Raw genomic sequence first — 26,608 nt, 5'->3', positions numbered from 1 at the left:
CATTGTTAAACACCCAAGTTAACTTGGACTCTCTTAACAGGTTAAACACTGGCACTTAACTCCTAAAGTGTATTAGCGACAAATTGAACATTAAGTAAAAAGCACTCAAGGCTATTTAAGGCTTTAGTGACTTCTTATAAAGGTATGTTATTTGCAATCAGATATGGTTTTATTAGCTATTATGGAAATAACTACAGAACAGTATTTCTAATTGGTATAAGACAATATTTCTCTTAGGTCAGGAGCTGAAGCTAAGCAAAGGTTCAACATTAAAGTAAAAAGGATCCTTAAACTTGGGACGATTTTTGCCTTTATTATTTATCTAGGGAAAAGCAGGTCTCTGGAAGTCATGTTGTATTGACCTGGACCTTCCCACCAGTACTCAGGTTTCTGGCAGGTACCTGTCCATACACCTGAACAAGAACTGCTCTCGCTGCTGGAGTAAGTAGACATCTCTTTCCGCCTTGGGCCCCTGACAGCAACTGTATTACCACTTACCTTTCTAATTCTCCACCCTGCTGCCCAGAGATGAGTTCTAAACGCCCAGGGCTCAAGGTGAAGAGATTGAAGCTAAGGCGAAGAGTTATCCCAATTTCCAATGAATTTGTATTGTTAACAATTTAACTTTTCAAAGGATTTTGTGCTAAAGCAATCAACCCTCCGCTGGAGCTGGGCAGCACAGGGGACTGAGATGGCTGAATCAATATGTGGAAACCTGACTGACAACTTGGGTAATTTGATGCAGGATTTGGGACAACAACTGGAGATAAATTACTTAACACAGTTGGGAACCAAAATTGTGTTCAGAAGGAGAGACATGTTTTTCTGAGGAGGAGTGAGGAGAATTGTACTGACAGGGAAGTGACAGACACAAACAAAACACTTACAGACATTATCCCATATGCAGCTGTGTATATTTTGATAGTTATTTCTCAATTGTCTTTGTTGGGGATGGGGAAGTGTGCTAAAATATGTAAATCAACAACAGTATCAATGTTTTCTCTTGGGACTGAAGTATAGGAATACTATTCAATGGGGAGAAAACAGAAGTACATTAGAGCTATATTTTGACTAAAACATGAAAGAATACTTTCAGAACTCAACTTGACTTGAACTCAACTTGAATAACTTTAACTCAACTCAACTTGAATAACTTGAACTAAATTTTTTCTTAAAGATTGTTTCAATTTTTTTTTTTTTGGTTTTTTTTTTTTTTGGTTTTTTTTTTTTTTTTTTTTTTTTGGTTTTTTTGAGACAGGGTTTCTCTGTATAGCCCTGGCTGTCCTGGAACTCACTCTGTAGACCAAGCTGGTCTCGAACTCAGAAATCCACATGCCTCAGCCTCCCAAGTGATGGGATTAAAGGTGTGCACCACCACTGCCTAGCAAAATTTTAGCAAATGTATATTTGTGTTTTAACAACTTTAACTTACCTTGACTGTAAACTGATATCTCACTTTTAAAAAAAACTACATTTTGCTTATTTTCTAAGTCTGTGTTTCTCTTCCTATCTGTCTTTGTTTCTGTCTGTCTGTCTGTGTCTCTATCTGTGTGTGTGTGTGTCTGTATGTCTGTGTGTTTGTGTGTGTGTCTGTATGTCTGTGTGTGTTTGTGTGTGTGTCTGTGTCTGTATGTCTGTGTATATGTGTGTATGTGTGTGTGTGTGTGTGTGTGTGTGTGTGTGTGTGATAGCATTCTGTGAATATCAGAGGACAACTTGTGAGATTGGGTGTCTCTCTTCCACTATATAGGATCAAACTTGCTAACCTGAGTTTAATCCTGACATGATAAGGAGATTGAATTTCCTAAAGTTGTCCTCTGACCACATGTGTACCAATACATATACATACACACAAATAAGTCAATAAATCAATACAGCAAGGGTAAATGATATCCAGAACCCAAGTCAGCCAAGCCTGGTAGGATTTTGCAGACCTACTTACTTTTATTTTTTTCTCTACAATATAGGATTATTCAACTAACTATGATTACATTCTATCTGCCTACAAGACTGTCTTGGCATATACTTCAAAGACATGCATAAAGGATATGCAAATGAGTCCTATCACTCTCTTATAGATAGGAAACAATCACTCCTACAAAAAAAAATGTCTATGCTTGGCAACCTGGGGCTAACCACAGGTATGAAGTATGGAAACAGTGATTTTATAGGCCTGCATTTGTCTTTGCTCTTTATTACTGGATAGAAGCAAAGTATTAACGCTTCACGAAAAAGGTTTGCAGTTGCAGAAAACAATACAGAAGTAAAAGCCTCTCTCCCAGATCATCTGGATATTTTTTTTCATTGTTTTTATATCAGGTCATACAATATTGATTCCAGGAACTGGAAGTATTATAAATTATTGTCTCTGAAAGGAGTGATAATCCCCAGACAAGGAACCCAAATCAACAGAAGTTCAAATTAGGAAGACCACATGATCCATTATAAGAGTAATTTATCCATAGATCAAATTATGCTTAGATCTATGCTATACTGTGAAACAAAGGTACTTCTTTCATACTTTCTTCAATTTGGATGGGTGCTTTAACCCTGTAGATCTCTGATCTATGCTTTACCTACTCTGATAAGGAAGACAATTTTCAATCGAGCAACTTGTGAAATGTGGTATCACAGAGCTCTTACTCATTGCTTCAGGAATACAATAAACACATCAGAATTTTACGAAGGAAGACAGTAATGTCTGTCTGTTCCAAGCACTCAAAAAATCACCAGATGACAGTATCAGAAAGGAATGAGCCACCTTTCCCTTATCATTTCTTAACTCTGCTGGTGAGGAATTATTTTGGTGACAAGTTATATTTTGAAATATTTAACTCTGCTCCTACAAACATGTTACTCTCAATTACTCTCAGCTCTAAGGTTGTGACTTAATCAATGTAAGTTTGGGGGGGTTGTTTTTGTTTTTGTTTTTCACCATTTATTTAGAAGATCCCCTATGGGGGGAAATCCTGAGGAGATCATAGAAAAAGATGTGGAAGAAGGTAAGACCTTAAGGTTAGCAAAGCAGACAGGGGAGAAGAAAGTGGTTTGAGAGGGCCTAAGTTCCCCCTGAGTAGTGACAGTGTGAGGGAAAAGAAGTTTGGTATTGTCTGCCAGTCTCCACAGGCATCCCTTTTGTGAAAAATGATTGTTTTTTTCTCTGTTAACAGATTGATCCTGTGAAACCCTTTAAATTGTGCGAGACACTCTGCAAAGCATGAGAAAACAAATAGTCCTGGATTCTGTCTAAATGTTTCTCTCCAATTGTTCTTATCTTGACTTGTATTTCTAACTCCCTTTAAAGGTTATTTTGCCTTTTAAACAATAAGAAATAAAGATTTGTGTCTAAAAGATATAATTTTTTAAAAAAATCTTAAAATAGAAAGGAAAATCCTATTTTTTTCCACATAGGATTTTATGTTGTCCATGATCAAGTCTCTACCAGATCCTTCCTCATACCGTGTATAAGAGAACCACTTTGCTCTGTTTTGGACAAATTGCTTTCTACTCAGAAGTTTTCAAAACCCTTCCCATCTACCCTTCCATGCCCCTATGGATAACATTTCTGTATAATATACTTTTTTAGAGTTGTACTAAGGTACTCATTGTATATTATTGGGCTGAACATCAGTAATTATTAAGGATTAAAAACCAGGCATAAGTACAATGACTATTAATAGTTCAACATTTAACAAACATATTCTAAAGCAGCTTCCTTCCAACGAGCAATAAAAGTTCATGTTCAAACAGAATCTGCCAATCCATAAAATCTGGGAATCGCAGAACCCAGGTGAGACTCAGTCAACAGGACTGCTGCTGTTTCACCATGAGGAGACACGAACTGGGGGTGGGGGTGGGGATGGGGGGGCAAACAACAATAAAAAGAAAACAAAGCAAAACAACAACAACAAACTGCTTACCCAAAGCATCCACGAGTATGTAAATGCTTCTGGAGTTTTTCCAAATATCTTAACCAAATATTCACACCATAACAAATATCCCCTGTAGCGCCATTGAAGCATGCCGCAGTTACACATTATAAATGGAAGCCAAATCACACACTTATGTAAAATGCCTGGCATAGCAGAAGAACAAGTTATGTATTTAATAAACAGTCTCAGGCTTCTAATGTACTGAGACCCACTTGTAATTTCTCTTGTAGGCTCTTTTCCCCCTACACATACTGTTCATTTTTAAAGCTCTCTACAAGGCTTTTATAAAAATCAACTTAACCAATATACCATCACTTCAATTTTCTTTGCTCATTCCTTTGAAAAACCGTGCTCCCGTTCACGAATATTTGTCATATCGAAAAGCATAAAATGTGTTTGCACGGCATTCCTGAAAGCATGCTTGCAACTTATGAAATATGTATGTTAAGGAAAGGAGCCCTCAGTATGTGTTTATATTCCACCAAGGCATGCTTTCTATCTTTTCCAACCTGTAGAAAGATTTACACATGAAAGTCATTCGTCTGTATGGTGCCTACACAAAGAAGGCTATTACAGTCCCCCATAGTGATATTTTGTATCCATGATGCTGATTGCTTTAATGAAGTGGCCAAATGGGCATTTCTGTCAATTACACATAAAGTTATCCATAAAAATCCAAACACTGGATATGACACTTAATTGCAAAGCAGTCTCCTCTGAAACCATAATGGGAAAGCAAATCAAAGCTCTTTGTTTAAGGATGAAACCCTCCATGGTTGCGTTCAGCAAACTCTTTATTAGGTTTCTTCTGAAGTAAATGCTTTGTGGATGATAAAGACACTTTACTTTTCTTTAAATTGATAATTACCTAGTGCTGTTCCCAATTTCTCAATATGTTCTCATAAATCTAACTTTTTAACTGGCATCCAAAATCATTGTTTTCTTTCAGGCAGGGAATATTATACTGATAATTAATTTCCATATAGGATAATGTCCTAAAATTATTTTCCCCTGCAATCAACTTTGATTGAAAAGAAAAGGCACTGTTTTGCCAGTGTGTGCATATTGGCTTGGGTTTTCGGTGCATTTTAAATTTATTTTTAACTTGGGTTTCTTTTTGAGCCAAAAAAGATCATCTTCTTCCTACGGATTTTTTTCTCCTCTTTTGCTGATTAGCTATAGAATGAGGCGAAGCACCTGATGGGCCACATTAAGAAGGATGCTAAGCGGTTTACAAGTCTCAGTAATTAATGACTATTTTTATCACAAAGAATATAGACTGGCTCCTTCCATCTATCTGAAACTCAATGTAAGCCCCTATAAGCCTCAATACGGCATAATTGGTGCAATAGAGCTGAAAATGAGATGGAGGGTATAATACAGCTTCAGTAATCCTGCCTTCAGCTAAACTGTAGAAGCCCTGGCAGCCTCCAACGTGGTTATGGAAGGTTTCAAGTCAGCCAGCTGTCTGCTGTTACTTGAGAAGCCTTCATCACTGTTTATATCCTTAAATACAGTTCAAACATTTTAAATAATTATATTTATGGGAACGATGTACAATGGTCAAACATTTGTTTCTCAGCCTTTTACTCCTAATTGGATGTTTTCTTCCACTAAGGATGATCATGGGTTATGGTCTTGTATTATGACCACCCTGTGATTAAAATGTACTCTCAAACCTTTTGGGATAAACAACCTTGCTTTCTCGGTGTTGTTTTTAAAAATCCCACTCTCCTGTAAATTGAAGTATGCTAATGATAGGTCTAGGAACTCAACTCGAGAAAAAAAAAAAAAAAGCTTTGCATTCATGAAGGCATGCTAAGTGAAACTACAGTAAGTGCTAGGTAATATTTTACATTTGAGACCATCCCTTTCAGCAGCCTGGATAGCACTACAGTGTTTAAACCAGCCATAATCAGAAATAAGCCCCTGGTAGGTTTATACAATATGGCTGAAAGGAACACTCAGAACAAAAGCAAACAATATAAGGGGGCTAGGAATCCCTTGCAAGAGTTTGAGACAAGTCAAGGTTATTTCCAGCAACTGTTTAAATAGCATGTAAATAGCATTTCCCGATGTTCTTCCTCCCGGAGCTGGCAAAATTCTCCATAAAAATAGAAGCCTGCCTTCTTTAAAACAAGGCTATGTTTGAAATCTACTAGAAGCTTGTCCCTTAGGTATTGTCTAACAGCTGTGTGCTCCTCTGTGATGCTATCAAAGTTACTAAGTCAGTCTAAAACCATCTCTTCAGCATATGGAAGATATTCAGAATCATTAACAAAATCAAATAGATTGATGTTTGCCAGATGCAATGGTTTGTATATGCTCAGCCCAGGGAGTGGCACTATTAGAAGGTGTGGCCAGGTTGGAGTAGGTATGTTACTTTGGGCCTGGGCTTTAAGACCCTCATCCTAGCATCCTGGAAAACAGACTTCCCCTGTTTGCCCTTGGAACAAAGTGTAGAACTCTCAGCTCCTCCTTCACCATGCTGGCCTGGATGCTGCCATGCTCCCTGCCTTGATGATAATGGCCTGAAACTCTGTAGCTATAAGCCAGCCCCAAGTAAATGCTGTCCTTACAAGAGTTTTCCTAGGGCATGGTGTTTGTCCATAGCAGTAAAACCCTAACTAAGACACCAAAGATGTGGTAAGCTATCCTAGAATGTAGCAAACTCTAGCGAGGCAAGAAAATCAATTGTAGTTCTAATTATGTAATATTTTAAAATGGAGGAATCCTATGCTAAAGTGGGATTCTAAATTAATACACATTTCATTACCCCCTTACACAGAAAAGATGGCTGGGTGCAACAGGAGAGTCTTCTAAATTATCTATCCAGTTCTCAGCTACGGAAGTCTCAGCTAGGGTGAATAATTTCACCAGGGGTCACCAATGAAGGTCAGTGAATAGCTCCAACTGCTGAACAGAAGAGAAATAAAACAAAAAGTCCAAGGGTTAAACACTTACTGTAAGTAGAGCACTCATCATAACGGGCTTCCTATGCTGTGTTATTTTCCTTAGCTGTTCCCACAAGGTTAAATACTTTACTAATTAGACCATGCAGTTCCTTGTAACTCATCTTTAGGCAAGCAGAATTCCATTCCCCCTAAATACAACATACTAAAATTCAAATGCAACATTTGCTGGGAACCCTCTAGCCAAGCCAGAGGGAGAAGCAGTTAAGCAGGTAAGCGATACCCGGACCTTCACTCTCACTGCTCCCTAACTTCAACGCCGGTTCACCTGCTGGAGCTCACTTTCCCCTCTGCCCCATATCCAGGTTCACTCAGTTCTCCTCCTAACATCCCTCACCACCCTTGCAGAGGTGGATAACGTGGAGTCAGGGGAGGGTGTCTCATCCACCAACTCCCACATGTATGTTCTGTGAACACTGGCCAGGGAAGCAGGTAGCTATCTTCTTCCGATCTTTATTCTTCCTCTTCTCATCCAATCCCAAGCCTCATTCCCACTACGTAGCAAACTAATTGCTGCGACCGCTCCTCTCTTTCTGACCTTATTCTCAAAGAACTAAGGACATCCTCATAGCATACCCTGATCTCTTCCCTCCTATGGACTGCTATGGATTACCTATGGACTCTTCTGCGCCCTACCATCTCCTAGCCCAGATGCCTAGACAATAGCAAAAAAATTAGAATAGCAGGTCAATTTGTCTCTAGAGAACCCAGCCACTCCACTACTCTCTCTTTTCTAGTAGGCCATGAGTAATGCAATAGAGCTGAAACCCAAGACTAAGATTTCAAAATAGCCTTTATGATTGCTAGAGGTTCTTAAGAGGAAATGAGTAACCCCTTAAAGAAATCCATGAAAACATGCACAAAAAGTGAATGAAACGAAGGAACAATTCAAGACTTGAAAGTGGAAATGGAATCAATAAAGAAAACTCAAACAGTTGGAAAACTGGAAAGGAAAACAAACAAACAAACAAACAACTCCAACAGGATACTCAAAAGCAAAACACCAACAAAATGTAAGAGATGGAAGAGAGAATCTCAGGTATTGAAGACAAGACAGGAGAAATGAATATCTAGTTCAAAGAAAATGCTAAATCAAAACAATTAAAAACAGCCACAAAACATCCAGCAAATCTGGGACATTATGATTTTTGCAAAATAAATAATACATATAGAGGAAGGGGAAGAATCCCAGACCAAAGGCATAAAAAATATTTTCAACAAAATCTAGATGAAAACTCCCTCAACCTAAAGGAAGGTAAGAAGTTTCCTCCATCATTGCCTCAGCTGAAGCCATCATCGGTTTAACTTGAAACTAATTTTCCTTTTTTCTATCACCACCATGAAGAAATGTGTGGGAAAGTACTCAACCCTGTTCTGGGAACTTGAGGGTCAAAATACCCCCACCTAACTGCATGATTTTCACTTCTGTTGAACTGCTTGCATTACTTCCCGCTGCAACTGCCAAACTGGATGTAGTTTTTCTGTTGGTTGTTTTTTGTTGTTGTTGTTTGTTTGTTTTTGTTTTTTTTGTTTGTTTGTTTTTTTGTTTTTTTGCCTATAAAAGTTCCCTGTAAAATGAATTCAAGGTTTCTCTGTGAGAATTGTTTCTCTCCATGCAGTCGCTGCCCAGCTTAATACAGATTCTCAATTCGGACTTTGGTCGTGCTGAGTGGTCTTTGGGCCTCTACCCCACAACAGGAGGTGCCTATGAAGATACAAGAGACATACAGAACACCAAACAGACAGGATCAAAACAGAAACTACCCATGGTCCATGATAATCAAAACACTAAACATTGTGTGGTGAAAGTTGCAGGATTCCGCAAACGGATTTTCTAGGAGCAATTCTAAACTTTTCTACATACCTATGCTAATTTTATGTCTCTATAAGACACAGCTGTAGACATTTTTTAAAATATAATTATTTGTAGGGGAGGATTTAGCCCATTGCAGGATATCCTGCCGGTCATAATAAAGTGAGAGAGTCCCGACTTGGAACTTCCCTCTGGGCCTTAGGGAAGTCCCGAGTCCCCCTTCTCTGCCCAGCCAATTAATATAAAGGTCACCACAACCACCAACCATTAGGTGCATAGTTGCTGTTGCTATAATCTGGCCTCAAATTTTGTATAAAAAGCTTATAAAAGGAAGAGAAGGGAGTCGCCTCTCCTCTGGGTGCAGGACAACCCCAGTGCGATAGAACAATAAATCTCTTGCTTTACACCAAACTCCATTCACCAGTCTTATTTGGGGGATCTCCCAGTAACTAAGGCTCACTATGAGTCTTACAAAAGCAGGCTGAACAAGCCAGTAAGCCCTCTGCATCAGCTTCTGCCTCCAGATTCCAATCTTGTAGGAGTTCCTCACCTGAGTTCCTTCAATAATGGGCTATAATATAGAAGTGTAAGCCCAATATATAGAACATTTTTTACCAAAGCAAAAGTAGTCCTAACTAAGACAGGTTGGTACCAGGAGTGAAGTAGTGCTGTGACTCTATTGTTTTGGTGAGGATAATGGAAAGAGTTTGTGACTTTGGACTAGAGAATTCATTAGGTATTTAAAGCTCGATCATCTATTCTACAGGAACTTGGAGAATTTTGAGAGCAACGCACATAGTGAGGGCCTGGCCTGTGAAGTTTCAAAGGAAAACAAAGACTCCAGCAGGCCAGGTGTGTGAATAATCTGTGGTGACTCGTTAAGGGAGCTGAAAAAAAACCATCTGTCACTCATAGGAGACCAGAAATACAAACGTAAAGCGTTTGCTTTTCTCGGGAAATGGATGATGGTTGGCTAAGGCTAGAGACAGCATCATTGCAAAGACATCTTCTGGGGCTGAGGAGTGTTTCCTTAATATCAGAACACAAAGGCTGTGTTCTAGAGGCAGCCAAGGTTGTACCTGGAGCTGGCAGCTGAACTTGTTATTGTAAGGTACACCCAGGTGGTATTGATTTTGAAGGCATGAAGGAGTCATTGAGAGCAGCTGGGGCTCTTCACTTTGTGGCAGGGGTGGAGTAACTGAAGAGAGCTCCAAGATGCTGCTGGTGAAGGTACAGCAATCTTGCAGATGCCATTAGTGTAGAATGACCACTAAGATCAGCAGTAGCAGTAGAATGGAACCAGATGGACCCTGGAAGATAAGCTGTGTGTACTGTAGAGACTGGAACCAGAAACATAACCCAAGCCTAGGTTATGAAGACCCCAGAAGATCATGAGTAGATCCCGAATAATTGGACACTGAGTTATGTACACTTTTGGAGATGGTTTGGCTTTGTTTGGATTGTCAATGTGCCCTGCTTTACTCTTGAAGTAAGAAAGTGCTTGATTTATTTTTGATTTTATAGTAGCACACACCTGAGAGACTGAATTATAAAGAATGTGGATTTTAAGAAATAAATCTTTTGTTTTGTTTTGTTTTTGTTTGTTTGTTTGTTTGTTTTTTGTTTTTTGTTTTTCAAGACAGGGTGTCTCTGTATAGTCCTGGCTGTCCTGGAACTCACTTTGTAGACCAGGCTGGCCCCGAACTCAGAAATCTGCCTGCCTCTGCCTCCCAAGTACTGGGATTAAAGGCATGTGCCACCACTGCCCGGCCAGAATGTAGATTTTTAAAAGACTGAATTTTCAAATATTTGAATTTTAAAGGTGGCAGAACTTTAAAATTTTTGAATGTTTATGATATAATGTTGGTATCAATAGGTGATCTTGGAGAAGAACAAGAAAGAAAAGGTTATGGCTTACCAATAATATGGGTTTTTTTTGTGTCAAGCCGAGAAAGGGTCAATTGTGCTGACCAATTTTATATAAAGTTAATACATCCTAGTGTTATCTGAAAGGGAACCACCGTTGAGAAGAGGTCTTCAAAACATTCAAAACATTTGGCTATATTTTGCTATATTTTGGCTGTATTTTAATAATTAATAGTGGAGGGAACAATTCACTATGGGCGATTCCTGGGTTGGTGGTTCTAGGCTCTACAAAACAGACTGAGCAGAACATAGTGAGCAAGACAGTGAGCAGCACCCCTTAATGGCCTCCAGGTTCCTACCTTGTTTGAGTTTCTGTCCTGATATCTTGCAGTGATACATGACAGAATGGATGTGTAAGCCAGATAAACCCTTTCCCTCAGGTTTACTTTTGCTCATGGTGTTTTGCCACAAAAATGAAACCATAATACATTATCTCTATGCAAACTTAAGTAAATTCTTTGATAATCTGTACTATGTTTAGTCTTTAGCTGAATAAAAAAGGAAAAAGATGGTCACTTGGGATTTGTATCTGGAGAAGACAAATCTTCTTGTATAAAGATGCACATACACACACACAAATACACACACACAGAGGGATGAGAGAGAGAGAGAGAGAGAGAGAGAGAGAGAGAGAGAGAGAGATTGAGATTCTGATGACAGCAATTAAGAGAACAGAAGGACAACTTGAGAATGGACTATGTAACCCAAAACACCAAGAGGTAAACTGGAGTAAAATAACATTAAGAAAAAGAAAGAAAGAAAAAGGTAGCTGAATGTTCCACATTATATGGAGCTCTGTCTGCCTTTGTGTCATAGAAGCTCTTCAATTCGTAATGAGCTGTTTCCATAAAGATATGTGAGTAGCTGCCCTGCATATGCAACATAGGACTCTTTCCTCTATTTTCTTGTTTCTGCCCACAGTTCCATGACATTTTTTATTTAGTGTCCTGAAAATATTAGTAACTCTTCAACCTCCTCCTAGTGAGGAATCACATCATTCTATCTCAAACATCTAAAGTCCTCTTAAAATTTTATTATAAATAATAATGTAAAACTAAACACGTTTTGTACTTCCCCTCATAGTAAATCATTCAGTTAGCAAGCAAGACACATTACAAGATAGACATTGGCTACTCTGCCTAAGAATGTAGATAGTGTGAACCTTTATGTAATACCTTTGATTTATCGGTCATTCACAAACATACCTTTTTATCAAACATTGTCAATGACTGAAATATCTCCTTTATTGTTTCATTTTCTCTGACTAACATGAGATGTTTGAAAATATTCATTTTTTGATGCTTGGACCTCAGCATCTGATACAAAATGATTTCCTCACTGGATAACCCTGGCTGCACATGACTCCAAGCAATTCTCTACATTCTCGATGGGATTTCCATAGTATTACATGGTTTTCTTGCTACACTGCTATTGCATTAAAATAATAACACACACTATAGGATTCAAGATAGAAAACTTTTTAAGGTAAGAAAACAAAATATTTTTCTCAGCCACTCTGAAATTTAATCTTTTCATGAATTTACTGTTATTTGTATTGTATTTAGAATACCTACACATCTAACTGTAGTTTTGCCTGTTTTCACTCTACTCTCACAGCCCATAAAGACACCCATTTTTTACACTATTATCTTTGTAGGAGAATTATAATCAACGGTAGTGAGTTAATGAACACATATTTCTGGCCAAGAATTGGGAATAAAACATAAGATTTAAAAAATTAAAATGATTTGAGCAGATCATGTATATATATATATATATGCACATAATTATGTACATGTACATGTATAGGTATATGATCAAGAACTCTTGATCTGGGAATAATGCTCAGCTAATTGAATGCTATTATCGGTTTGACCATTAGCATTAAATATATTGAACTTGATGGCACTGTAATTTCAATACTATAAGGTAAAGTTAGGAAGCTATCAGAAGTTCAAGGTCATCGTTGGCTTCCTAGAGGGTTTGACACCAGCCTGAACCACATCAGAACAGCCTCAATATAATTAATAAATAAGTGGTAAGTTGTTATCCACTATTTAAAGTGCTTAGAGGGGCTGGAGAGGTGGTTCAGTGGTTAAGAGAACTGACTGCTCTTCCAGAGCTCCTAGTTTAATTCTCAGCAACCACATGGTGGCTCATAAGCATTTACAATGGGGTTTGATGCCCTCTTCTGGTGTGTCTGAAGAAAGCAATAGTGTACTCATATACGTAAACTAAATAAATCTTTAAAAAAAAAAGTGCTTAGAAAAAGCAATGTATTTTTGTACCACTTATATCATAGTGAGGATCCTTGGCTCAAGTGGAAGGCTAGAGAAAGGGCACACTGAGAATTATTGTCTGGGAGTCCCAGCAAGATGTGTCTCAAGAAGAGTACTGAGAGAAGAAAACATTAAATTCAGTATATTCTCCATGCAGTACATAAAAATGAAATTAGTGAAAAATTATCATATACAGGCAATATCCACAGACTCTAGTATCCTATGGAAGTGATTTGAATGCCAGCTGTGATATTTATTAGTTATGTAGTTTTTCAGTGTTTTAATTTATCTTTATGGATGATTTTTCCTGCTTGTATGTCTGTAGACAAAGTGACTGCCTAGGGCATAAGGAAGCCAGGAGAGTCAGATCTTTTGGAACTAACGCTATGAAGTTGTGAGATCCATTATGTTGGTCCTGGGACATGAACTAGGTCCTCAGAAAATAGTCTTTACCGCTGAGCCATTTCAGCAACTTTTGTATGTGATTTTTATTGGTAAAATAGATCAACAGTTCATAGATCAATAGTACATCTTACATGTGACCAAGGTCAGTATTGACTGAGCTAATTTTTTAAATAAAGTTACAATTATTAACATAAAGGAAGTACACAACTATAGATTGATGTATATATTGTTGTAAATAAAACATTATTTTTATTATATTTATTTACATGGGATGGGTTTACTACCTACATTATACCATGGCTTTTATGCAGAGATTAAAGAGAATAGTGCAGAATTTATTTATAAATGTCCTTCAGTGACTAGTCATGGTTTTTGTGGGGATCACAACAACAGGAGGAATTGTATCAACAAGTCATGTTATGAAGGCTTAGAACCAGTCCTCTAAAGTATAATGTAATCAGAAACTTTTTTTTCAGCAAAGACTGTCCAGTGTAGACACTGCTCCTATTATCCATGCCAGCAGGACCGTCTACGAGGTAAGAATTCATTTCACAGCTTCAAATTTCATAGTATAATATAGTCTGAATTGCAAAAGATCCTTCATATCCACACATAGGAATGAAGTTTGCATGATATGTCTAATAGGGACTTGTTATAGACAAAACTAAAAGATCACGGTAAAGGTAACTTAAGAACAAAGCCACCGCAGTTCCTCTGCGAATGAGGTAAGCACTGTGTTTGCAAAACTTTGTTTGCCCATTGATTCCCATCATCTCGGTTGCCAGTAATAAATCATTAGGTGGTATATCTTTGAAATTCTCCCAATTCTATTCACCATCTTCTCTGCAATAGGAAAGACGGGACATGAAAAGCAGATTGCTTTTGAGGCCTTTGAACTACTCTATGGCAAGAAATGACATGACTATTGAACTTGCTCCCCTTTTCCACCTAACAGAGCAGTGTATACAGAGATAGACCACAAGAATCCTGTAACAACATCGCTACACCTCTACTGTCTTAAAGATAAGATAGAACTTAGTCGAACACAGTGTTTTCATTTTCATTTCTTTTTAAAGTTTAACAGCACACCACGCATTTTTAGTCTACCTTCTGATTTTCCCATCTGTAGAAATATATTTCCCTAGACTTTGTGTTTTCTATTAAAACTACCATAGAGATGAAGTAACAGTTGTTAAAATAAGATACTCACCATTGTTGAAAGGAAGTTTACAAATATAGTTTACAACAAATTAATGTAACAAGCTAGGACTGTAAGGCCAAATAAAGAAAATTTAAATATGTAGTTTTTCTTTTTTTTTAATTTAATTTTCTTTGTAATTCATTTTTTACACTCCAATATTCCATTCTCCACACCTCCCCTCCCTCCCTCCAACTGTTCCACATTCCATACCTCCTTCCCACCACACCCTGTCTCCACATGGATGCCCACACCCACCACCCCATCTGACCTCTAAACTTCCAGGGGACTCCAGTCTCTTGAGGGTTAGGTACATCATCTTGGAATGAACATAGACCCAGAAGTCCTGTACTGTATGTGTGTTGGGGGCCTCATATCAGCTGGTATATGCTGTCTGTTTGGTAGTCTAGTGTTTGAAAGATCTTGGGGATCCAGATTAATTAAGACTGCTGGCCCTCCTATAGGATCACCCTTCTCCTCAAATTCTTTCAGCCTTTCCTAATTCAACAACAAAGGTCAACTGCTTCTGTCCATAGGTTGGGTGCAAATATCTGCATCTGATTCTGTCAGCTGCTTGTTGGGTCTTTTGGAGGTCAGTCAAGGTAGATCCCTTTTTGTAAGCAGTCCATAGCCTCAGTAATAGTGTCAGGCCTTGGGACCTTCCCGAGACCTGGATCCCACTTTGGGCCAGTCACTGGACCTCCTTTTACTCAAGCTCCTCTCTATTTCCATCCCTGTAATTCTTTCAGACAGAAACAACTGTGGGTCAGAGGTGTGATTGTGGCATGTCAACCCTATGCTCACTTGATGTCCTGTCTTCTTGCTGGAGGTAGGCTCTATAAGTTCCCTCTCCCTACTGACAAGCATTTCATCAAACCTCTCTCCTTATGAGTACTGGGAGTCTCTCACCTCCCAGGTTTCTGGTATCAGGTTCCCCCTCACCATCCATTTTCCGTCCCAAGTCCCTCCCTCCCTCCCCACTTATGATTGCTTTCTTCTCTTTCCTAAGTGGGACTGAGGGATCTTCACTTGGGCATTTCAGCTTGTTGAGCTTTTTGAATTCTGTGAACTGTATCTTGTGTATTCTGTATGTTTTTTTGTTCTTTTGTTTTTGGCTAATATCTTCTTATTAGTGAGTACATCCTTTTGCATCTGAGTTACCTCACTCGGGATGATATTTTCTAGTTCCATCCATTTGCCTGCAAAACTCAGGATGCCCTTGTTCTTAATAGCTGAGTAGTATTCCACTATGTAAATGGAGCACATTTTCTGCATCTGTATTCATTCTTCTGTTGTCAGATATTTAAGTTGTTTCCAGCTTCTAACTATCACAAATAAGGCTGCTATGAACATAGTGGATCACATGCCACTGTGGCATGTTAGGACATCTTTTGGCATATATTACTAAGAGTGGTATAGCTGGGTTCTTAGACAGATTTATTTCCAATTTTCTGAGGAAACTCCAAATTGGTTGTACTATTTTGCAATCCTACCAGCAATGGAGGAGTGTTCCTCTTTCTCCACATCCTCTCCAACATGTGTTGTCACCTGAGGTTTTGATCTTAGCCATTCTGATTGGTGTAAGGTGGAATCTCAGGGTCGTTTTGATTTGCATTTCTCTGATCACTAAAGGCTTTGAAAATTTCTTTATGTGTTTCTCAGCCATTTGAGTTGTGAATTCTTGATTTAGTTCTATACCCCATCTTTTGGTTGGGTTGTTTGGTTTTTTTGGTGATTAACTTCTTGAGTTCTTTATATATTTTGGATATTAGCCCTCTATCTTATGTGGGGTTAGTGAACATTTTCTCCTAATCTGTAGGATGCCGATTTATCTTACTGACTATGTCCTCTGCCTTACAGAAGCTTTCGTTTCATTTTTATGATGTCCCAGTTATTAATTCTTGATCTTAGAGCATGAGTTCTGTTTAGGAATTTTCCCCCTGTGCCCAAGAGCTCAAGGCTCTTTCCCAATTTCTCTTCTACTAGATTCAGTGTATCTGGTTTTATGTTGAGGTCTTTGATCCACTTGGACTTGAGCTTTGTACAAGGTGACAAATATGGGTATATTTTCATTCTTTTCTACATACAGACATCCAGTTAGACCAGCACCATTTATTGAAGATGCTTTCTTTTTTCCATTCTATATTTTTGTCACCTTTGTCAAAAAATCAAGTGACAGTGTGTGGTTTTATTTTTGGGTCTTCAATTCTATTCTATTGATCAACATGTCTGTCTCTGTACCAATAACATGCAGTTTTTATCACTATTGCTCTATAATAAAGCTTGAAGTCAGGGATGGTGATTCCCCCCAGATGTTCTTTTACTGTTAAAAATTGTCTTTGCTCTTCTGGGTTTTTGCCTTTCCTGATGAATTTGAGAATTGCTCTTTCCATGTCTTTGAAGAATTGTGTTGGGGTTTTGATGGTGATTGCATTGAATCTATTGATTGCCTTTGGTAGGATGGCCATTTTTACTATGCTAATTCTTCCAATCTATGAGCATGGAAGATCTCTTCATTTTCTGAGATCTTCAATTTCTTTCTTGAAAGACTTGAAGTTATTATCATACAGGTCTTTCACTTGTTTGATTAGAGTTACCCCAAGATATTTTATGCTATTTGTGGTTATTGTGAAGGGAATTGTTTCCCTAATTTCTTTCTCAGCCGGTTCATCGTTTGTATAACAGAAGGCTACTGGTTTATTTGAGTTAATTTTATATCCATCCACTTTGCTGAAGTTGTTTATCAGCTGGAGAAGTTCTCTGGTAGAATTTTGGAGTCACTTATGTATACTATCATATCATCTGCAAATAATGATACCTTTATTTCTTCTTTAACAATTTGTATCCCCTTGATCTCTTTTTGTTGTCTTATTGTTCTAGGTATCACTTTGAGTACTATATTGAATAGATATGGGGAGAGTGGGCATCCTTGTCTTGTCCCCGATTTTAGTGTGATTGCTGCAAGTATGTCTCCATTTAAGTTTTTGTTTTTCTTAATATTGTAGTTTTATTAAGGAAGATTCTAAATTGAGGTCAGTTCCCTATAGTGTTTCAAAAATCATTAAGGATAATTGAAAGTATATTTATTCATGGTATCAATATTATATGTGTACTTGCATTATAATATCTTAGACAGTGGGACATCTTCATAATTTATTCTAATACAAATATATTCTCACATTCATAATACCCTGATTGTGACCTAGGAATGAAAGTTTCATAGAACTGTTACTGTGGAAGTGTACAATATCACTGAGATTTTCCAGGGTTTTCCCTCTCCTAACCTTCAAATTCAAAGCCCTAGAAATTACTTTCAGAAAGACAAGAATCATTTTTTTCAACCAGCACTGCAGATTTCACAACATAAAATAACAGAGAATCTACATAACTATTTAAATGCCTGCCATCTTATTATTATCTTTGTGTTCATAGTATGAGAATCAACTATGAAAGAAATCAGAGGCTGAATTTAAATTGTAATTGCATATTGCATCTAATTTTGATGGTAATTTTTAAAAAATGATAGGTTAATTTTCTTGTATAGGATAGATATTAACTAAAATCAAGGTATGACCCTATCCTGTAACATCTTAAAAGATTAATTTCTATGCTTGATGGTCTTAGTGATTGCTTCCTTCTGACATGAACCAATGAGTTTCCTCAACATTTTATCAGAATTGATGTATATTTGCCAGCAGACTGCTGTTATATAAAGTTACATGATCATGACTCTGAAATAATCCTGGTAGTGAATGTGGATATATCAGGACCCTCTGGTGATGTCTTTAAGGTATGCTAAATGAGTCTGAACTCACAGGCTTTTTAAGTATTTCGGATCCATATCCATTTCTGAATGCATCCTGCCAACTCCAATTTCTTTACTTCACAGGACTAATCTCCTTTTAAGGAAGGGCATTAACTTACCAAAAAGGAAATGGTGTGCTTGTAATGACAAATGAACATGCCTCATCTCCTCTATTTGATAGAAGGGCACTTGTCCTATATAAATTGTGGATTCTTCTGTAAACAGACTCTCTAACCATCTAGCTAGAAGAACCGATGCCTGCCTGTGCAGATGGTACCAGGCTCTTATTGAGAAATATATGCACTTGGCTTATATGTTTATATGAAAGCTTTGATATTTAACCTTCTGTCTAAACCTTAAATCAAGGCCCCAGGGCAAGGACAAATGTCTTCATCTTTTTAAATTTAAAAATATGCTTCAAACTAGAGAAGAGAAATTAAACTCCCAGAATGATTTGAGTCTGTGAGCATAAAAATAGCCCTCTAGCATAGTATGCATTTATAACGAGAGTCATAATCTGAGGATCAGTCTCTCAAAATGAGAATGAGGATCAAAAAGAATTACAGGAAGAATGTATGTCTGTAAAAAGACATCTATAAATCCCTATGCATGTGAAAAAAAAAAGCCAAATGAACACAATTAAAATACAAGCTTATTTAAATACATCTCTATAGCCGGTCCTCCAACACGCACACAAATATACACATTAAAAATACAATACAACCAAAATTATGCTATTTAAATTTTTTTAAGTAATTATAGGACCTAACTCGTATAGCAGCTAGGAAAATTGTCATAGGTTGTAGCTACTGCCACCATAAGAATTGGTTTCAATTCAGCCTTTAATGAGATCAGCAATTTCTATTCATTTTCATGGGTACCTACTCCTGTAATGAAAAGGATTAATTTGAAGTTCCTAGAAATGCATCACCTAGCTCATGTTGGAGGGTAGCTAGTCTATGGGCCATAAATATAATTTTTTCAAGTGCTAGGTTGACTATTTCATTAAAACAGATGATGTTTTAGTATTTCATATGCAAAGCCATTCAAGGGTTGTGTAAAGCAGGATTTTAATAAAGAATGTATTTGAAAAGGACCAGATGTCATAGAAGGTAATCATTATTTACTCAGAGATACACTGGTCTGGGTGAATAAAAGCTTCCTTTATGGGGACAAGAGGAAAATATTTTGAGTCCCACATCATAGCTAGAAAATGCAAAGGAAGAAAACATACTTTATGACATGACTATTCTTTAAATTAAAAGATAGTAGTTTATTTAATGTATTTCCATGTAAAACACCTATAATGTACAAAGAGTAGGTTTCGATGTCCAGAAAGATGATATATACACACTGTAGACTAACCTCTATTCTGGTCTCATGAGCTCACTCTGGATGTTTAATGAACATTTTTAATTCCATAGCTAGTTCCATTTAAATAGATGGTATTGACAATGGCAGCATAATTCTATATGAAAATATGATGGACACAGTAAAACTGACAGCAGGCTCCAGAGCACAAGTCCTTCCAACTCCCTACAACTAGCCATAAGTGACACACCCTATAGAATATAAATGGTATGCTTATAATGATTGAAGCAAGTACTTCATCCCAATTTGATCAAATCATGTAGAGAAAGGACAAAAGGGTAGTCAATTTCATTTCTCCTTAAAATAGGGACAACTGGCCTCTCAACGACTTTCACTAATAAGAAGAGTTTCAGGCTTCAGTTTCTCTAGATTGATTTTATAGATGAAGAGTTGATTACAACTATGAAGGTTGACCATTAAAAATTCTTAAAATACCAAGAATTATTTATAAAACAGTGACAACGCATCTAATTTCTGAAAGTAGAAATCATGCAGAACATGCTTAAGTGTATATGTCTTTGAAAATTATTTCCAGAATCTGTTTTGAATCTTAACACAGTATTCATCATCTTTCAAGTGAATAATAACATATAATGATTCTTGGCCTTGCCACAGAAATCTTATCCTTAGACTGGCATCTTCTGTCACATCTGTAAACCAATGACAAGAGATCAGCCATAATGATGTACCAAGCAGCAATCATCCATAATGGACTGAGCCTGTTGAGGGTTATAGTCCTCCCCTGCAGCAGACAGGTAAACAGGGAGATTCATGAATGATATATGAATTCTCCTGTTGTAGCAAACAAAGGCAGAGTGTTTATCTTCCTAAATACTTATAAATCTCATGCACAATAGATATGTGATGCCCTCAAAAAACAAAAACAAGAATAAAAATGGAAGTTTAAATTGAAGTGCCTCATTCCTTGTGGGGTTCTGTGAGTGACACTGCCCAATTTGAGCATCTACGGCTGCTCTAGCAAATGGCGAATGTTTTTGTACAAATATCATTCAATAAACATAGAACATTTAACTTATTTATTTCTAGAATGTTTATGTACAAACTCATAGCAGTCATTCTCAAATTTTCACCTGTCCGTTGAGTGAATATCACATTAATCAATGCCATCAGATTATCAGAAAGCCCATCAGATTATCAACTTTTCTTAAATAGCTAAGTTGTTTTGGGCATTGGCTTAGAATATATTTGCTATACATTTTACAAAGTCCAGTCACTTTATTTATTGACAGTGAAGATTTACAATTTTTAGAGATTGAGAAGCCTGACAAATCTATCATCTAATCCATTTCCAACATCCAAAACCCTGGATTTAACATTAAGAGAACAGGCTACTATAATATTTTAAGATATACTCTAAATTTAAAAGTATGATTCAGCTCTGATATTCTCTGTATCAATAAAATGAATCTTTCTGATGAAATCACTGATTACCTTCTTGCCTAAAAAAACAGCATCACATGCTGCCCTCACGTGCCGACCAAAAGGGGAAAAGGTTCCCCTCACTTCTCTAGTCCTCATAGAAGCTGAGAACCATTAAGTAAGAGAACTGTTTTGAAAGAGAAAGACATAAAAAGTTTACTTAATTTACTTATGCATGGAGATCTTCATAAGAGAATGAAGCTCAAAGAAATTACCCAAACATGGTACTGTATTAGAATAGCAAATTTGAGGGATACTGCTAAGTGCTAGGGGACATTAGGTATGAGAGTAGAAAGAAGCTAGGTAGGATAAGGATTACTTCAGAGTTCATTCCTTAAGATCCTGTGCTGTGGTGGACCAGGGAGTAGCACTAATGAGGAGGTGTGGCCTTGTTGGAGGACATGGGGGTAGACTTTGACATCTCTATGCTCAAGCCCCACCCAATGTGGAAAGAGAACCTCAAAGAATCTCCTTTTTGGCTGCCTTCAGATCAAGATGTAGATCTCTCAGCTCCATTCGCAGCACCATGTCTGCTTGGATGGATGTCACCATGCTTCCTGCCAAGGGACTGAACCTCTGAAACTGTAAGTCAGCCCCAATTAAATGTTGTCCTTTATAACAGTTGCCTTGGTTAAGGTGTCTATTCATAGCAATAAAACCCTAACTAAATAGAAGTTGGTATAACAGACTGGAATATTATTGTGATAGGTGTAATCATGCTGTTGTTTGAAGAAATGGTGATTTTGGAACTTTGGAAAGCAGTGGAATGCTGTAAGTGGGGCTACTGGGCAATCAGAGTAAGGCTATGGAAAACGTTGGTGCTAAGTGTGGTTTAAACTATGGGAGTTCAGGAGGTTTCAGAGGAAAAGAATGTTAGTATGTGGCCTAGAGACAATTTGTGCGATTTTGATTGAAGAAGGTGGTTGCTTTTTGCCCTTGTCCAAAGAGTCTGCCTGAGGCCAAAGTGAAGAAATGTAGATTAATTGCATTAGCAAAGGAAATCTCAAAACAGCCTGGTGTCCATTTTGTTGCGAGGTTACTAAAGTTAACTCTAATGAATACCAGTGCTTTGATAAAAAGGAGTAAGCTGAAAAAGTAAAAATACCAAATGTATGCTTTAAGTATTGAAGGGGCACCAGGAAATGGAATGGAGCTAAATCCTGTGTTCAAGGATATTAAATGTAATTAAGGGAATGGTGACCTAGGGGCAAAATCCCACCCAGCTAAACTTATTGTTTATGCTTGTATCATACTAGTCCTTATTTTGACCTGGTTATTGTTGTCATTTGGACATTTAATCTGAAATGAACTACAATCAGGAAATAGAGGGCACACCAGTGATTCAGACACATGCTTTTGATCAGGATCTTGAGGCATAGTGGCCATGAAAAGGTTAGACCCAGGTTTGGTGGTATCTTTTTTTTTTTTTTTCTGTTTGATAAAAATAATCTATTAACAAAAAGTTTACTGACCAAAAATAACACTAAAGTTTCTGAGTGCTCCCACAATAAAGGGAGCAAAAGAGTCTTCTTTTCTCTGTACTATACAATAGCAATGCTTTATATACATGTCCTAAGACCCCGGGGTGTCCCCAGCTCTTCATTTTCCTGCTTTGATATTCTGCTGTTGCTGTTCTGTTGGGGCTTGCTGAAGATGCAACTGCTTCTACCAATAGTGCTACCAGTGTAGAATCTTCTCTTTGTCAATAAATTTCACACACAGAGCATTCACCAGCTCCTTTTGAAAATGTTGGAGCAGTTCTAACATACATAAACACTGAGGGCACTTTAGTTATTTAGCAAATTCTGGTTCTTTCCAGTAAAGCATGTACTTAATTAACAAAAGTTTTGCTTTTGAAGTAACCTCTTTGGACAGGAAAATTAAGATAATTTGGGTTGGATAAACACTGCACACATTTCAACCCCAACCAAATCCAAAGTCAATGTCCAGCATCATCTATCTTCATAGCAACAGCCATGGGCATAAGAGGCAGGGAGGCACAAACACTACCAATGCCATGGAACATCAGTCTCCAATTGGTGGTACGTACCTTTAATCCCAGAAAGAAGAGACAAGCAGATCTCTGAGTTCAAGGCTAGCCTGGGACAGCAAGTTCCAAGTAGAGAAAAGCTTGAGTCCAGGTGTGGTGGTATAAGCTTTTAATCCCAGAACTCAAGAGATAAACATTCAGATCTCTGAGTTCAAAGTTAGTCTGCAGAGCAAATTCCATGACAACCAATCTTAGGCAGTGAATGAGATCACTGAAAACTGAAACTTGGTGAAAATGTAATAAAATACAAGGGGACCATGTTCCCGCCCCAGAAAGTAGCAGAACTTAGCAGATTTGGTCAGGTGGCTCTAGCTTTAGAGACAACAATAGATGTAAATCTCTCAGCTCCTTCTCCAGCACCATGTCTGCTTGTATGCTGTCATGTTTCCCATCAATGAATTGAACCTCTGAAACTGTAAGCTAGTCCCAACTAAATGCTGTCCTTTCTAAAAGTTGTCTTGCTCATGGTGTCTCTTCATAACAATAAAACCCTAATTAAGGCAACTAACTTACTAGTTACCAGCAGCAAAGTTTGTTCTTTAACCTTGCTATGTAAAGGAACTCTCTCCACAAGAATATAGCATTCAGAATGCAGAGAAAAACTAGTGGCTCTTTCTAAGTCTAACATAAGTGGCATTAGTTTGAATTACTCAGTATGCTAAATCTGCAAAAATTCTTTTTGACATAGGGTCTCATTATGTAGCCCTCTGTTCTGAAATTCGAATATGAGATCAGGATGGCCTTGAACTCACAGATGTCTACCTGCCTCTGTCTCCCAACTTTGGGAGATATGTACCACCACTTCGGGCCCAAGTTTATATATTTTGAAAGGGCATGTATGAATATATATATATATATATATATATATATATATATATATGTGTGTGTGTGTGTGTGTGTGTATATACCATACATATATTTTTTTTCTTTAGGTGTTGAGGGAAGCATGTATAGTGATAAAAACCAAGTTCGTGTTAGATCAAGTGGTCACATACAATATCCCTACTTTCTAGGACTATAAACTCAGGCTGTTGCTTTATAACTCTGATACTTAGTTTCTATCCATAAAATGGGATGAATAATTCATAGGGTAGCTATAAAGATTAAGCGAAGCAATATATGTGAAGTGGCTAGTACATTGCAAGCACTCAATAAATATTAAATGTCAGTATATTTTATTTCCACAGGTACAAAATAATTCAGCGAATGAATCAGTAAAAATTAAAACTTTTCCATAGTTTTAAATATGAAGGAAGTACCAGTCACAGTTTGGAAAAAGGAGAACAAAAAGATTAGGAGAAATTGAAAATACAAATAATTGGTATTCACTACCATTGAATGCCCATATGTGATAAACTTCACGTTCTTAATAGCTGGTAGCATAGTAGACTAACAGGCCATAACATTTGTTGTGGAACTCACTAAGTAAAGAGGCTGCTTATTTGCCGCTGCAAGGCACCAAGTTACATAGATTTCACTTCAGAATTAGAGATCATGTGCAGTGAAGTAAGTCGGATGCTGAATGGCGCAGCGGCATCTTCCCTCACAAGTGTGCATGCTCTTTTAAAAATGGTGATCAAAACCTATCCTATACGGAACCAGAGACTTGGACGGGGTAGTGGAAGGTACATAGAGATTACCTAACTGACAATCAAAATAGTTAACTAGAAGTGATGGGTAATTGTGTTCTACAGAACAGTGGGGAGGCTCATTAGTCACAATAATCTTTTACATAGTTTAGGAATAAGTAGGAAAACTCAATCAAAGGCTTCAAACAAAAGTAACAATAAAGAGAAGAACCCACTACTCATGCTGATTTCATCATCCCATACTATATGCATGTCTTGAAATAGTCGAATGCATCCCATTAATATCTATAATTATTGTATATTAATCAGAAAGTTTTAATTTAAGGAGATAAAAAGACTTGCTACTTTGATATGATCATTACACATAGTATAAATCTGTCAAATTATTGCATTACACTCTGTAAATTTGAACAATTAGAGCAATTAATAAGAGAAGAAAAAGGAGCCCAGGATCAACCCTTGCTTCATAAGTGTGTAGAAAGAAAGGCCCAATCAAACAGAAAGTCAATGTAAAAACTGAATTTTTGCTGTCCTTAATAGCATATTGTTCTCATACTCGTTGATTCAGCAGATGTATCTTGAGCACTTACAATATGCAAATGCAATGCTAATTAGTAATCACAAAGTTAATGAGAGAGCTTATACTGATGCATACATACCTTCACAAACAAGTACATATACTGACAATCATTTGAAAAACAAATATTGAATAAAATGAATAAAGTCAAGTGGATGTTGACAGGTACAATATGATGACAAAGGATAGTGTGGCTTAAAAACAAATAGAAATAAATAAAAATAAATGTTAAGAGTATAAGGATAAGAGAGCTGGTATATCTTCTTGCTTTGTCCTATAAAATTCCACCATTTACTTAAGGCCTAATAGAAACTGTAGGCTACCACCCCCTGAATTTCTGTCCTTATTATGTCCTTTATTCTGCCTTAAGAAGTTAGGAGCTGCTTCAGACCAGGGAAAAGACTCTCAGCAAGATTAACACCCTAGAACTGCATGTACTACTTGGCATCAGCAGTAGCTAAAGTAGTTTGTTTTTGACTATAGCAAGTAAGGGAGATTTAAGAAATGGAGGAGATCTCTAAAACATCAGATCAATGACAGAGTGAAATCACACAGACATGTAGAATCATAAAAAAATGCACATCATAAATTTGGGGGATAAATTTATGCACTGCATAAATTTAGTATTTAGTACTAATAGCAATGCAACATCAAAAGTGAGTGAGTTCTGGTCTGTGCTTACATATACAAGATTAAAACTGAAAAATAACGGAGATTTAATAGAGACTTTGAGTCATGACAGGTATGAATTTTAAATAAGAGAAATCAAGGAACAACTTAGTGTAGGAGAAAGAAAGAAAATATGAGAGTAGAAAGCAGATCAAAAAATAGAAGTGATTGTTAGATGATTCCAAGAGCAAGCTAGAGAGAAAAGTGGTGGAAGAGAACTGAGGGATGGGAGATGGTACACTCACTCCATGAAATGCTTGCTCCACATGCATGTGGACCTGAGTTTGGGAAACCCAGATGAGTTAACATCCTGCAGTACTAGTGCTGGGGACAGAGTCAGAAAGATGTTTGAGTCTACTGAGCCAGAGTTCTCTCTCTCTCTCCCCTGCCTCCCCTTCACCTTCTCCATCCCACTTTTCCTCTCTCCCTCACTCTTCCACTCTCTCCCTCTTACTCTTTCCTCCCTCTCCCATTTTCCCTCTTCCCTTCCCTCTCCCCCTCTGTCCCTCTCCCTCTCATTCCTTCCACATGACACACTGGGGGAACATGTTTTCCATTTATAGCTTCTGTGGTTACTTAATA

At 37.4% G+C, this 26,608-nt stretch overlaps 1 pseudogene; it reads right to left on the bottom strand.

The window, feature by feature from the left end:
* Nucleotides 1-22,740: 22,740 nt before the first annotated feature.
* Nucleotides 22,741-23,125, bottom strand: LOC110311138 (mediator of RNA polymerase II transcription subunit 31-A pseudogene; annotated as a pseudogene).
* Nucleotides 23,126-26,608: the final 3,483 nt, after the last annotated feature.

Source organism: Mus caroli, unplaced genomic scaffold, assembly GCF_978045245.1.
Source record: "Mus caroli unplaced genomic scaffold, Mus_caroli_1 scaffold_17, whole genome shotgun sequence".
NCBI lineage: Eukaryota > Metazoa > Chordata > Mammalia > Rodentia > Muridae > Mus > Mus caroli.
This window is presented reverse-complemented; position numbering and strand designations above follow the sequence as displayed.